We start from the raw sequence: 15929 nt of genomic DNA, 5'->3' as shown, positions 1-15929 counted from the left end.
TCGCAGGATCGGGCCTATATCATCCAAGTGTTATAGGTTGCTCTAACAGGAACCTTTTGGCAGAGGTCAGTACAGCTCTTGGGGAGCACACGTTGTTGCAATGAGGAGCCGGGGGTCTTGGTTAATGAAAAAATTACCATCTACTATCTTTTATTATTTATTAAGAATCCAAAAAGGAATGGACATGTGTTCATTCCCTATCCCCTTTCTTCCTCACAAAGAAGAAAAATGCATTTCTGGTTCCTGAATAACTCAGTTGCTTTAAAAAAGTGAATGTCATTTCACCCTCTCATGCTGCTTACCATAACACAGCCAGTGTTGATGTGAATTTATCGTGCATGCTGCTAATTAAAGGATTTTTACAGTTAGTCAGGGTTTGAGAAAAATGGTGTTGCTCTTTTTCACTCCCTTTTCTTTGTTTCCCTTTTTTCTTGCTTTCTTTGTCTGGAATATCTCCAGACGGTTCTCTCCCCCTCACCCTCTCCTCCTTTCTCATTATTTCTTTGTGGTCACTTACTAGTTATTAGCAGTAAGGAGGGGTCGGGAAATGATTCAGTGAAGAAAGATGCAGGGGATTTTTCCTCAGAACATGGACTTTGCTTTGAGCTATTCATGAGATACAACTGCAGAAAATGAGTCATACAGCAAAATGTAGCATTTAATTTTGAGACGTGGGCTTTTTCATACCAAATAGGACCAGCAGTAAAGATACCCTGCTGGAAGACCATACATGTGGCGATCAAAGGTTCTGGTTTCAATTTGCAATGGAAGTTCAGTTTTACATGTTGTAATTATGCAAAGGTGTAAACTGACTGCTCTTTCAGTAATAAATTAAAGGATATTTTGTTCTTTTATGTATTGGCAATATAAAGCAGTGTGATTTCCCACCCCAGTAGGTCAGTGGACACTTTGATTCTAATTCGGTCAGAATCATTCTACTCTGGTTATTTACTCCTTTCGCACAGTCTCTTCCTTTTATTCAGATACTACATTCTGAAAATCTGTTGTTCTCATAATTCTGCCTTGCAGATTTACTGAAAGGTGCTACTTGACCTTGTCTAGAAAGCACTATTAAAAATAGTTGGTGGGATAATTTGCCTGTACTGACAGTAATGCATATTTGTTTCTCATTGTTCAGATTACGCTTTGATGTGAAGATAGAAATTATTGAAACTAAATTACTTTTAATTGTTGTTTAAATCTGCAATTACTAATGCAGCTATTGTGGGGAAAGGGGACTAGTTTGTCATTACCCACAATAAACCAGCTAGATTGTTTTTGGGCGAGTACCCATAGTGGAGTGGGAAAGTACACATTTTAATGCTCCTATATAAAAGGTATGCTTTTCTGGGATGTTATTTTTAGAAATGTTGGTAAGTTTATTTTATAATGTTGGATTTGGCAAGAACTGTGATAAAAATTAAATCTTTTTCATAATGACTGGTCATTATGAAGGACCAGTTTAGCTCATTTATTTAGTGGATTCATCTTCTTTCCAACTTGTCCTAACTACCTACAGCAGAAGAGGAGTATTTGAAAAGAAAAAATTACCAAAGTTATTGTGATAGCCTTGGAACCAAACAGTATGAGAACATTGTTTCAAGTTCAAGGCAATGTTCCTGTCCCAAGGTCAGAGTGTTTACACAGCTGTTGCTTAAAACAGTCAATAGTTGTCTTACTAAATAATTCTGGTTTTAATAAAAGTGATCAGGAAGAAAATAATTTTAAAATAGCGTTGAATTAGTGTGCATGCTTAGGTTCACCTAAAACTGAAAATGACTTGCATTGCATATTGTATTGTACTCTATCCTATATCCAGTACAGGTTTCGGATGGACTCTGACCACTATTTATCAACATAGACAGAGGTGAAATAAGCTGGTACTGTATGGCACAGCGTACCGGTAAGAAAGTGGCTGCTGGTACACAGCCGACCATACCGGCAGGGCCGCTGATGGGGGACGGAGGGGGCAAAGGTGGCAGCTGCCCTGGGGCCCCGGTGATTTAAAAGGGCCCAGGGCTCCCAGCAGTGGCTGTAGCCCCGGGCCCTTTAAATCACCGCCGGAGCCCCAGGCAATGCTGAAGGGCTGGCTGGGGGAATCTGGCCCCAGCCCCGCCCCTTCCAGGGGCCCAGAGACACGCCCCCCCCATTGATTTGCAGAATATTATCAGTTTTTTATTGCTTGCAGCTACAAGCATGCCTTGTGTTCTGACTTGCATAAATTCTCTTCATTGTAAATTAGCTTAAAGCCATCATTGTTAAAATTGTCATCATTTGTACATCACCAGCAAATATCGGTTTAGTGACCTAACTAGAGACAAAATATTATTTGACTTATGACTAGGACCCTTCCAAATTCATAGTCCATTTCATGGTCATAGGATTTTTAAAAATCATAAATTTCATGATTTCACCTATTTAAATCTGAAATTTCAGGGTGTTGTAATTGTAGAGATCCTGGCCCAAAAAGGAATTGGTTGGGGGGGGTAACAATGTTATTGTAGGGGGGGCTGCAGTACTGCCAACCTTACTTCCGCACTGTTGCGGGCGGCGCTGCTGTCTTCGGAGCTGGGCAGCTGGGGAACGGCGGCTGCTGGCTGGGGCCCCAGCTCTGAAGGCAGAGCCACCCCCAGTCCAGCAGCAGCGCAGAAGGAAGGATGGGATGGGATGGTATTGCCACCCTTACTTCTGCGCTGTTGCCTGTAGAGTTGGGCTCTCAGTCAGCAGCTGCCACTCTCCGGCCACCTATCTCTGACGGCAGCAGCAAAGAAGTAAGGGTGGCACAGTATGGTATTATCACACTTACTTCTGCACTGCTGCTGGTGGTGGCTCTGCCTTCAGGGCTGGGGGCCCGGCCATCAGCTGCCGCTCTCTGGCTGCCCAGCTCTGAAGGCAGCACAGAAGTAAGGGTGGCGTGACCCCCCCCCTAAAATAACCTTGCCACCCCCCTGCAACTTTCTTTTGGGTTAGGACCCCCAATTTGAGAAATGCTGGTCTCCTCTGTGAAATCTGTATAGTATAAAGTAAAAGCACGCAAAAGAGCAGATTTCACAGGGAGACAATGGTCCGTGACGTATTTTTCATGGCCGTAAATTTCGTAGGGCCCTACTTATATCATCTGTTTCCTCTTCTTCGCTGGGTGTTTATTCAGTATGTCACCAATCTTTGTCCTCTCTCACTGGATCAAAATTATCTGTATTACTTAGTATGTTCTTGCTTTCATACTCTGGTGAATATTCAGGAAGAATTTCTAGGGATTTTCAACAGCCTGGTTTATTGCTGTATCTGGGTGCTGAGCGGTAACACTCAAGAATAATCAGTGTTAAGATTTTTATTTTTGGTGTGCAAAATGGTGTAAGTGTGGACTCGGAGTTACATCTTAGATCATGTGGATAGTATGCCAGGAATGGACGGTAAGCTTCTCCATTGAACTTCTAATTGGGAAGAAACTGTGTAAGTAGTGATTTTTGTCCATAGAGAGTATATTGATCCTCTGGCAAAGATGAGATGCAACTTTGGAGGTGCCTCTTGCATTGTCAACCTTTAATTCTTGTTGATTTCAATATAGATCTGCATACTATTTCTTTTTGTCACATGTTCTCTTGATTCCACCAGTGATATCAGTAGAGAGCTTTTTTTGCAGGGTATAACTTTCTTATAGGCATTCTGAGTAGAGAGAGACTACAGTGGATCCACATTCAATCTTCTCCTGAAATCCAGACCACATGTTCAGTACACGTTTGGCAGATCATATATTTGTTTTCCCTCTCATCAGTGAAAAATTGAAGAATTTAATTCCCTTCTACTCAGCACCAACAGATGCTTGTTTAAGCATCTGGCCTTCTTGATCTTCGCTGTCTGTTTGTTTCATACTTTCTTTCTTCTCCTCTTCTACCACCATCGCTTATTTCCTTCCACTGGTATAGAACTCCTGGATTCCATGAAAGATGCCCTAATAGAAATTATTACCAGTGCACCACTTCTTCTGAGTACTGACTCCCTCAGTCATACTCTTACAAGCACACAGATAGCCTTATGGCTAGATTAGTTTAGATGTTTTGGAATCTGAAATTATATATTGAAAGCAACCTTGGACAGGTTCTTCTAATCAGCCGCCTTTGACTTGTTGAGATTCTGCACACTTTCATAGGCATGGCATGCATAGTGCTTGCAGTGTTTTTACTAGTGTTTGAATTAAGTGATTCCTGCTAGGTCTGTGCAATCTCTTGTTTCTTTCCTTGTCTTTCTCTGCTCATCTGTCATTGCTTGCTTTTCGGCCAGACGCTGCTGAATGTAACTTTCCCTGCTTGCCGCTTAACATTTCCATGTTTTTCTGTATTGATGTTGATGTTCTTGTTATCATTTCTCGTTCTGGACAGTCATGCTGCATATATCAAGACAAGCTATTAAATTGCCTTGTGGTTATATTTGTAGTGCTGCACAATTGTTTTCACAGGGAAATAATTACTTGTCAGCAGAAACAGCTTTGAGAGGGCAGATAAGAAATCTTGGTGTCAATAATGGTTGAACATAAATGCACCACACAGCTGCTTTGATGATAAAAGTAGAATAACTGTTCTATGTAAACCTTACATTAATAGTATTTCCCATTTGCATTCCAGGAAGTGCACTTTCCTACCAAGAAAGCAGCCGCCTCTTTGGTTAGTACATAGCAGTTGTTTAACACCACAGAGCATCCCTGTAAAACGGTTTAGGTCACGGTGAAGAGTATCTTGTCCAGTTGCAACGGCAGTGGAAATATACATAGCTAGAATATAGATGAAATTGCAAAAAAGTACTTATCCAGGAGATGGGGCCAAGTATACCTGCTCTTCAATAACCATAATTGAGAAGGTGGCATCTCCCAACAGCACAGTGCCAACTTAACACCGTGCTTCATGTCAGCATGATACTTGAATTATCAGCACTACTTCCTGCAGCACTTTGGGGTTTCGTTAGTTGCATAAAAATATTCATGAGGCCCAACTGATCTTCGCTTGTGAAATTGGATTTGTTTACCTGCCCAAGTCCTGTTTGAAAGCTCTCATGAATTTGCACACATCTCCCATTGAAATGAATGGAGATTTCTATATATGCTTAATGGATAAATGAGTGCTAAATGTCTGATACACACAAAAAGATTTAGTGTCTTTATCTTCCTTTGTTTAAAGAAAAAAATTTTAAGTTAGGACTCAGAGTACCACATATGGCAGCTTCAAACTTCATAAACCAGATCAATAGTTTGTAGTTGGTTTTAAAAAATGCAGTTGATCTCTTGTCTTAAAATTTAAGATTCCAAACACATGAATGAGAAGCAACCAATTTATACCACAGACTATTTTTAAGCAGTTGTCAGATGTGGCCCATGATTTATATATTAAATTACTTCTACATTAAATGTTAACTTTCATGGTCCAGAGAACTGTATGAAGTGTTCAACATTCCGTGGTCCTGGGGGAGGAAAAACACATCTCAGAAAGCAGGTTTTTTAAATCTTTCAATACACCTGTTCACATACTTTGCCTCCCTACCCTGTGATCACATTTATAATGTGCAAGCAGAATAAAGTCCAGACCAATAATATATATACTTGGTGCTTTAAAAGGGCCAGTTTGATAAAGCTGAAAGCAATTGAGCCAAATCAGCTGGGAGGAAGAATTTAATCAGAAAAATGATAATTGGGACTCATTTGAGAACACCTTACTAGATGCCCACAAATCGAGGAAGAAGGCCATACTGGTTAAAAAACCAACCTGGTTTAGAGGAGGAAGTGAAAGCAGCTATAAAAATAAAATATATCTATCTATCGATATATACAACAAATGGAAAAAAGGGTAAGTTGATAGTAATGAATATAAATCAGGAGTTGGGAATTGTAGAAGAGCGATAAGGAAAGCCAGGTTTACACAAGGAGAAATCTGTGGTCAGCAGAGTTAAGGACAAGGAGGAGCTTTAAAAAAAAACATTAGTAACGAAAAGAACCCTGGCAATGGTATTGGTCCATTACTAGATGGAAATGGTATAATTATCAATAATAATTTAGAAAAGACTGAAGTGTTTTTTTTCTGTTCTGTTTTTGGGGAACAAACAGATAATATATTTTCATCATATCCTCACAACACTCTTTCTATTCCACTAGTGTCTCTGGAGGATGTTAAACAGAAACTACTAAAGTCAAACATTTTTAAATCAGCAGGTCCAGATAACTTGCATCCAAGAGTTTTAAAAGAGCAGGCTGATGAGCTCACTAGACCATTAATGTATATTTTCAATAAGTCACGGAGTGCTGGTGAAGTGCCTGAAGACTGAAAGAAAGCTAGTGTTGTGCCAATATTTTAAAAAAGGTAAACAGAATGACCTGGTTACTTAGAGGTTTGTCATCTTGACATCAATCCTGGCAAGGTAATGGAGCAACTGATATGAGATTTGATTAATAGAAAACAAAAGAAGAGTAATGTAATGCTAATCAACATGGATTTATGGAATACAGATCCTCTCTAACTAACTTGATATCTTTTTTTGATGAGGTTACAAGTTTGATTGATAAAGGTAGTAGTGTTGGTGTAATATACTTAGACTTCTCTAAGGTGTTTGACTTGGTACCGCTTGGCATTTTGATTAAAAAATGGAACACTATAAAATTAACATGGCACCCATGGATTAAAAACTGGCTAACCGATAGGTCTTAAAATGTAACTGTAAACTGGGAATCATCATCAAGCAGGAGTGTTTCCAGTGGTGTCCCACATGGATTGGTTCTTGGTCCTACCCTATTTAACATTTTTCGCCATAACCTGGAAGAAAATAAAATCATCACTGCTGAAGTTTCAGATGACACACACATTGGGAGAATGGTAAATAATGAAGAGGACCGGCTCACTGATTCAGAATCATCTGGCTCTCTTGATAAGTGGAACAAGCAAACAATGTGTGTTTTAATACAGCTAAATATAAGCGTATGCATCTAGGAACAAAGAATGTAGGCCATAGTTACAGGATAGGGGACTCTATCCTTGGAAGTAGTGACACGGAAAAAGATTTGGATATCATAGTGGTTAATCAGCTGAACAAGAGTTCCCAAAGTGACTCTGGAACCAAAAGAGCAAATGTGATCCTTAGATGTATAAATAGGAAATCTCAGGTAGGAGTGGAGAAGTTATTTTACCTCTGTATTTGGTACTGGTGCATCTGCTGCTGGAACACTGAGTCCAGTTCTGATGCCCTCAGATTCAGAAAGGATGTTGATAAATTGGAGAGGGTTCAGAGTAGAGCCACAAGAATGATTAAAGGATGAGAAGTGTTAGATTGGAAGAGCTCAATTTAAGTTAACAAAGAGAAGGTTAAAGGGTAACTTGATTACAGCTTGTCAGGATCTACATGTAGAACAAATATTTGATAATCGGCTCTTCAGTCGAGCAGAGAAAGGTATAACATGTTCCAGTGGTTGGGAGTTGAAGTTAGATAAATTCAGACTGGAAATAAAGGTGTGCATTTTTGGCAGTGAGGGCAATTAATCATTGGAACAATTTACAACTGGTTGTGGTGGAGTCTTGACTATTTTTAAATCAAGATTGGATGTTTTTCCAAAATATATGTTTTTCCAAAATATATGGAATATTTTGGGGACACTGTCTTGTTTTATACAGGAGATCAGACTAGGTGTTCACACTGGTCCCTTCTGGTCTTGGAATCTATTAACCCGTCAGTGTCTCTTGGAAAAGTGCCTGGGAACTGTTCACGCTGAGATTCAAAAATCTTGAAATATGATTAGTTTCAATTTTATGAAAGGGGTCCAATTTCATGAAGAAAACCTGCAAAAATATACTCTTCAATAGGAGTTGAGAACATTTTAATTTTGTCTTATTTTTAAAGTACAGATCTTGATAGTCTTGAAATTTCAAAATTAGAAATTGCATTTGGATAGCTTTCTTGCATCAAAACGTACATAGAAGTTTTGATGTGAAAAGTCTTGTTTGTGTAAACTTTGAGGCTATAGAGTGCTCCCAAAACAAGATGGAGGGTGGGGGAGAGGGAAGTTAGCTCTTTGTTTAAAAAAAAAAAAAAAAAAAAAAAGCCACTGTCATTTAAAGGATCATTCTGCTATGAATAGTAAGTAAAAATGGCACCTTTTTAACTCACATCTGCACCCTTTGTGTACATAGGAAAATAACTGTTTACTCTAGTGATTCTTTCTTTCCTCATGAACTGGTTTCTGTTATTGTTTGTGCATCGCTAACAAAACTCGATACTAAATTCCACCACTTATACCTGTGGAAGCCCATTATGTACAGCTGATTTGCACAAATAAAATATCTTAGTGTAGAACACACATGAGGTGTCTGAAGGCACAGACTGGAATAGAGTGGAATGTATCTAACTCGAGATCTAAGTTGGCCAGTGGAACTGTAATGACTGGAAATGATGCATAAAAAGGAAAGAACCCAGCGCTAACTGTAAGATATAAAATTTTGTTTGCAGGATTGGTGAATTTTATTTGCGCTTGTGAACACCCACCGGTTTTTAGTCTATTTTCATAGTATAAACACAGCTGAACATTCCTTTTAGGCAGAGATGCCCAAACTCTGGTGGTTGGAGCACTTTTTCTTGGTCCACAGAGTTGAGAGGTCACGTGTCATTTGCTGCAGCTTGATTCAAGCCACTAAATTTAATTAAAAGTCACTCAAGCCTTGAATAGAAAATGGATAGTCATCAGAAGAACATTATTCGAGGGGCAGTGATCCGGGTGTTTTTGAGTGGGAGATGGTAGGTAGTCTAGAACAGTGGTTCTCAAAGCCTGTCCAGCGCTTGTTCAGGGAAAGCCCCTGGTGGGCCAAGCCAGTTTGTTTACCTGCCACGTCCGCAGGTTCAGCTGATCACAGCTCCCATTGGCCGCAGTTCGCCACTCCAGGCCAAAGGGGGCTGTGGGAAGTGGCACGGGCTGTGCTGGCTCCCCTTCCCGCAGCCCCCATTGGCCTGGAGCGGCGAACCGAGGCCAGTGGGAGCCGCGATCTGCTGAACCTGCGGACACGGCAGGTAAACAAACTGGCTTGGCATGCCAGGGGCTTTCCCTGAACAAGCGGTGGACCGGCTTTGAGAACCACTGGTCTAGAAGATTCCAAATGCAAGACCAAGATACTACTAATAAAAATATGGGCTATGCCAAAGGGAAAAGATGATAATCCCTACTTTTATTATTAAAAGCACGTGGTGGTTTGGCAAATCCTGCATATAAATTTAATCAGTAGAAACAGATTTTTCCCTTAATGTTTTATAAAATATATTTATTTCCTGTTTACCAAAAAACAGACTTTAAATAGGAGAGAATTTGACCACTGAGTGCCAAGAGTTGAATAAAATGCCCTACCGACTCGCTCTCCCTTCCTGTAAAACTGCCTAACGCTCAGTTGCATGCAGGATTTTGGATTTGGTTTTCTATAGCCGTGTGGTCTAAATTCCAGGGAGCAGAAACAGAACCCTTTCTGTTTATCTGGGAAAATGGCCTGGGACAATGTCACGCTTTTTTTAAAAAAACGTCTCTGTTAGCATGTAAAACTATCCAGCAGGCATGAAAGGAAGGAGGGCATCTTTGCATCTAAAATGTGTTGGTGTTTGAATTTTGATTGGTGACACTGACATGTTGAAAGCTGCCTCTGTGTGCAAGATTAGATAAGGGTTTTATTTTAAAAAGATTAAATGCAAGACCTTAATTCCTACTGCTCTATTGAAAGGAGAAAGGGGGTGGATGGAACCCGAAGAACAAATAACCTGAGAGATCCTGAAAGAACACAGTAGTGCATTAGACCCTGTAGACCTGTGCCACTAGTTTATTTTATTCAGACACAGAGCATTTTTGTGCACAGTTTGCTATTATGAAATGTTTTTGCAAACTGTTATCCCACCTTCCAAATTATTATTGGGAGCTCATGAGGAGAGTGAGGAGCATGGAGAAAAATATCAGTTTATTTTCTAAAGTGCCTAGTAAAAGTAGACTCGAAAGTTTGGACTAATTCAGTAATAGGTTTATCATAAGGAGACATTTGGTGCATATTTTAGTGGTTGAGATGGTATGTTCGCTTGTGAATAATTGGACATCATCTGAAAGGATTTCATACAGGACCTCTGAAGAGGTAAAAGAACATATACAGCCTCCTCTTTCTTTCTCTGCCTTTGTTAAATAGTTGATGTTAAAATTCCTAGACATGTTGTTTGAAGACCTACCAGATATCTCCTCTCTGTCAACAAGAGCTGAACAACAGCTTCATGGTCAAAATTCCAACTATAATCAATATTGATGTGATCCAGGTGATTACATTTGGTGACGGTAACTATTCAAAGACATTCTCTCAGTTCATTTCCTAGTGGACAGGTGTCCACATTACAAAAGCCACATTTAGTATTAACTGACATCTCGTTGTCAGTTTTAGCAGAGAAATTAGGGGTAGAATGACTTCTGAGGGCTGAACTAGTCTCTCAAGGTTACTTCTGGAGGTATTATTTTCAGAGAAGAGTTGCCATAGCCAGTGCAATATCTTTTCTGTGGATAACAAGATTTTTTTCTGAGGTTCTCAATCCACCGCCTTTCATTTGCTTATACTCTGTTTTAGAAAATGGAAGTACGTTTTAATCAAAAGATCAGAAGTGAAAATGTGTTCCAGTCATACAGAACAGTTTGCCACGACTGGTTACAATACATACAGTATGTATAATAGCTACTACCTCTTAAGCAAAAAGGTAAAAATATATATATGACAGCTGTAAATTTTGATGAGTATTACTACTAGGCCATTACAAATTAGCATTAAGACATAAAATCCTCTATGCCATTCTCTAGTATTAATACACATAGTTCTAAAAGTGATGCAATGAACTGTAGGGTTCCCATTCAAAAGTATTTTGGTTTACAACATAAGGCAGCTATAATACATAGAAACGTCATGGAGCATATAGTACACAATTTGAAAGGAACAGCTGGTTTACTAGAGATGAATAGTCAATGTATTTGTACCACTGCAGATGATTAGCATATAGTTCTTTTGTATATGGAATAATAGTTTCCAATATGTTTTGGGCTGGCTTAAAAAATGGTTCTATGGAAACTACTACAGTGTTTTCATGGAAAGGGAAATTGTCTCTCAATGAGTGAAGGGGAAATTCCACATTTGCAAGCATAATAAAAATGGCAGTTGTGTGGTCCTTCAAGTGTCAATTGCTTTTTTATAGATGCTTGTTAAATATGAAACATTTTTAATGTTCTTTGATGTATATTAGAATGTTGGCTTACAAAAGTATTCAGGGAAAACTGAGCAGGAAAGAAACAAATTTATGCCATTTAGGAAAGTTTTGAATGGTTGTACACATGACACCTTTTTTACCAACTGCAGGTCAGAGGTTAAAGAGCTGCACTGTGTATACACGTCTGTGAATAAAATATATTTCTTTACTCCTTTCTCATGCCTCCCCAATATCTCTTGCCCAGTGAACGGGTACTTTGCAGCTGAGTTTAGTTTTGGTTGTTATGGACCTTTGTCATTGATTCTTATTTTGGAAAAGAAGATCAAACTCTTCCTTCTCCGGTATCTGATTGACCTGGCGCTGGTTTGTGCATGTTGGTCAGTTGTTTAATAGTGTTTTTGAAATTGCCAAAACTACATTTTAATATATTAATTAGAAATAACAAGAAAGTTTGACTGTCTAGACAGCTTTCTTTCTAGTCAGACTGGTCCCTGGGTTCATTGGCAGCAGCATGGTGGTGGTGTTTTGATTAAAAAATGTTTAGATGGTGCAGACAGTACAACAATTGGACTCAGTTTGCTTTCTAAAGAAGTAGGGAAGTATGTTCCCTGTAGTACCCTGACCTTTAAGTACTAAGACCGTTACAATGCAATATGGAAATAGTTAATCTGGAGCAGAAAACTTCAAGTCATCAACTAGCTGGACATGGTTCATTATTTAAAAAAAAAATCAATTATTAATCACAGATGTCCAAGTTTCCAGGGTTGGAAGAGCTGTGAATAGAAGGAGTATTCCAGTTCCCCCTTAACGTCAGGAATGTGTGTGTTCACTGGAGGTCATCTTGTATTTTAGTTTGAGAGGGTCAGAATCCATGCTGCTTGCCTTTTTTCTCTAGCTCTGTTATTTAAAAAAAAAAAAAGTAAATTAATGGACTTTCTGTGAACTCTCTGACCTCATCAACAGAGAAACATATGTGGTTTTACTTCAAGTTAGGGGAGAGGTGGAATTTAATTGACTTTCTCTTATGTTTATGAATTGTCTAACAAAAAAGTGCAGCCATTAGTAATTCAGGAAAGAAAAAAAACCAAAGGTTTACCAAGCTCCAGTGGTGTCTGAATTTGAACAGATATAAGTTAATGAAACTTAATTTACTATTGTACCTGTGCCTTGCTAGAAATTAGTGTCAAATGTTTCTCTAAAGGAGAGGCTATAAGACACCTGACAGACACTTGCTGGAAAGGTTTTCTGTTCTTGGGACACAGTAAGGGCTAAGACAGGTTTCAGAGTAGCAGCCGTGTTAGTCTGTATCCGCAAAAAGAACAGGAGGACTTGTGGCACCTTAGAGACTAACAAATTTATTTGAGCATAAGCTTTCGTGGGCTACAGCCCACTTCATCGGATGCATAGAATGGAACATATAGGAAGAAGATATTTATACATACAGAGAACATGAAACAATGGGTGTTACCATACACACTGTAACGAGAGTGATCAGTTAAGGTGCACTATTACCAACAGGAGAGGGAAAAAAAAAACCTTTTGTAGTGATAATCAAGGTGGGCCATTTCCAGCAGTTGACAAGAACATCTGAGGAACAGTAGGGGGGAAAAATAAATATGGGGAAATTGTTTTTTTTTGTGTAATGACACATCCACTCCCGGTCTTTATTCAAGCCTAATTTAATGGTGTCATAGAATCATAGAATATCAGGGTTGGAAGGGACCTCAGGAGGTCATCTAGTCCACCCCCCTGCTCAAAGCAGGACCAATCCCCAACTAAATCATCCCAGTCAGGGCTTTGTCAAGCCTGTCAAGTTAATTCCAATTCAGCAGTCTCTCGTTGGAGTCTGTTTTTGAAGTTTTTTCAAACTAAAACCTCTCCAGCGCATCATAAAGGATCTACAACCTATCCTGGAGGACGACCTATCACTCTCACAGATCTTGGGAGACAGACCGGTCCTTGCTTACAGACAGCCCCCCAACCTGAAGCAAATACTCACCAGCAACCACACAACAAAAACACTAACCCAGGAACCTATCCTTGCAACAAAGCCGGTTGCCAACTGTGCCCACATATCTATTCAGGGGACACCATCATAGGGCCTAATCACATCAGCCACACTATCAGAGGCTCGTTCACCTGCGCATCAACCAATGTGATATATGCCATCATGTGCCAGCAATGCCCCTCTGCTATGTACATTGGTCAAACCGGACAGTCTCTACGTAAAAGAATAAGTGGACACAAATCAGATGTCAAGAATTAGAACATTCAAAAACCAGTCGGAGAACACTTCAGTCTCTCTGGTCACTCAATTACAGACCTAAAAGTTGCAATATTACAATAAAAAAACTTCAAAAACAGACTCCAGCGAGAGACTGCTGAGTTGGAATTAATTTGCAAACTGGATAGAATTAACTTAGGCTTGAATAGAAACTGGGAGTGGATGTGTCATTACACAAAGTAAAACTATTTCCCCATGTTTATTTTTCCACCCTACTGTTCCTCACACGTTCTTGTCAACTGCTGGAAATGGCCCACCTTGATTATCACTACAAAAGGTTTTTTTTCCCTCTCCTGCTGGTAATAGCTCACCTTACCTGATCACTCTTGTTACAGTGTGTATGGTAACACCCATTGTTTCATGTTCTCTGTGTATATAAAATCTCCCCACTGTATTGTCCACTGCATGCATCCGATGAAGTGAGCTGTAGCTCATGAAAGCTTATGGTCAAATAAATTTGTTAGTCTCTAAGGTGCCACAAGTACTCCTGTTCTTTTTAGTAAGGGCTAAAAGACCCAAAACGTAAACAGTCTGTCTCTATTTGCAAAGTCAGTGTTGTTCTTGGTTTCATTTTGAATTCTTATATCTCTTCTTAGAGCTTGTATTACTGATAAAGGATTCTTGAGCAACCTTAGTAAAACAAATTGGTCAGCAGTCACAATAAAGAAAAAATAAAACCAGTTTTAGTTTAAGGTTCCCATGAAGAACTGTAAATGGTGGAGAAAATGTTGCTTTAATTATCTGGGTATGATGTAGCTAAACCAGGGTAGAATTTTTGAAAGCATGTGAGTGCCGTTTTTCAAAAGTGAAAGTAAACGGCCCTTAGGGAGCTTTTTGATAATTTAACTCCTAAACTTTAACAAATGGATGTAAGATGATGAATTTTATGTTATTTTTGCTAATCAGTTACACCGATCAATATAAGTAACCAGTTTCACCAGAGTTTCTGTTAATCATGCATTGCAGGGCCTGTTATCTTATTTAACAGCAGGGGTCTCAAACTCAATTTACCTTAGGACCAGTGCCAGTCCTCAAATCCTCTGAGTGGGCCAATAATGTCACTGAAGACAGTGTTCAGAAAAGAAAACGTTTATACTGTATTTTTTATTTCAAATTTCTTAGAAATAATGAAACAGTCGTACAACTTTATACAATTATTCACCTACCAGAGAGTTTTTAGTGTTTGCCAGGCAGCTGGCAATGCTTCCGTTCTGTCAGTTTGTTGATGTTTGGCCTCTGTGACTGAGCAGCTGAAACCTTTAGGATTGCAGCAAGGTGTGCTTGGTAGATAGTTGTGTTTGGTATTTTGACTTGTTTATATTCAGTGTGGAAAAAAGTGATGCTGCCTCCATGGCTGACTCTGCCTGGTGACTAGTGATGGTATCTCTGACCCTCTCCCCCAGCCAATGGGAGCTGCGGGGGGTTGCGCCTGCAGCAGACAGAGCTGGCAGCGTGGCTGCATATGTGTCTCCTCCACGGACCTCAGTAGGGAGGTTCTCAGGCCACTGATGGCCCACGGGCTGGGACTTTGAGATTCCTGCTTAACATGAAGGTGGATTAGAATTAATGTCCTGTACTTGTACCTCAGCTCTGGAGCCTAAGGTCCTGATCCTGCAATGGGACTGCTGTTATCAGATTTGCCCGTGACTTTGGGGTATGCTCATTTATTAGGGTTATTCTTCTGGGGGGGGGGGGGGAAGGTTATTCTGTAAGTCTATTAATGTCCTGCTTGTGCCACTTGTGTTCTCATACTGAGCTCTACTTCTCCCTCCTGCAAGTTCCCTCCCAGTGGAGCTATCCTGCAGGACCTACGGTTCCCCAGGGCTGGGTTCCTCCAGCCCCAGAATCAGACGAACACACACACACATTAAGAGAGAGCATCTGAGAGGATCGGGTTAATCAGTGTTCCCAAGCTGACCCCTTATATGTCCCTGGACTCAGTAGGCTGGGTGGAGCAGCATTTCAAAGCTGTCACCCTCATAGGCCCTTGGACTCAGCAGACTGGGTTGAACAGCACCGCCAAGCTGTCACCCTCGTGTGCCATGGGCACCGAACCGGAATAGAGTGCCCCTGAGCTGGCTGGGTCGAGCAGCATTTTCAGTCTGCCACCCTTCTATGTCCCTGGACTCCACACGTCCCTATCCCCACTTCCACGTTACAGTTCTGGTAGTAACCCACGTGATGAGCAAACCCCTCAGGATTTTTGGGCGCTTCATGGGTCTTTAGCTTAGGTACGAGGAGTGTGGTTGCAGAGCAAATGAGGAAGCCAAAAAACACCCATGGGGGGTGGGGGGGGAGAGAGAGAAGCAACCAGCTTAACCATGAAAGTTATTTATTGCAAAGTAATAATCATACAAGGGGAGCCAAGCAAAGAAAACAGTTATAATATTAAATCTAACTTAAATTTGATTAT

General features: G+C 40.1%; 1 protein-coding gene and 1 long non-coding RNA gene across 2 annotated transcripts in view; one reads left to right on the top strand and one right to left on the bottom strand.

Annotated features, from left to right (window-relative positions):
• Nucleotides 1–15929, top strand: part of TRIO (trio Rho guanine nucleotide exchange factor) — a 189357-nt gene that overhangs the window by 117703 nt on the left and 55725 nt on the right. The gene's annotated exons all lie outside the window — the stretch shown is intronic.
• On the bottom strand, nucleotides 5335–14847 carry LOC144261346 (uncharacterized). The gene is made up of 3 exons (XR_013345231.1): nucleotides 14683–14847; nucleotides 10219–12129; nucleotides 5335–5451 (listed from the first exon to the last, which is right to left on the bottom strand). It is a non-coding gene; the product is annotated as an uncharacterized LOC144261346 (long non-coding RNA).

The sequence above is a fragment of the Eretmochelys imbricata genome, chromosome 2 (assembly GCF_965152235.1).
Source record: "Eretmochelys imbricata isolate rEreImb1 chromosome 2, rEreImb1.hap1, whole genome shotgun sequence".
NCBI classification, from domain to species: domain Eukaryota; kingdom Metazoa; phylum Chordata; order Testudines; family Cheloniidae; genus Eretmochelys; species Eretmochelys imbricata.
This window is presented reverse-complemented; position numbering and strand designations above follow the sequence as displayed.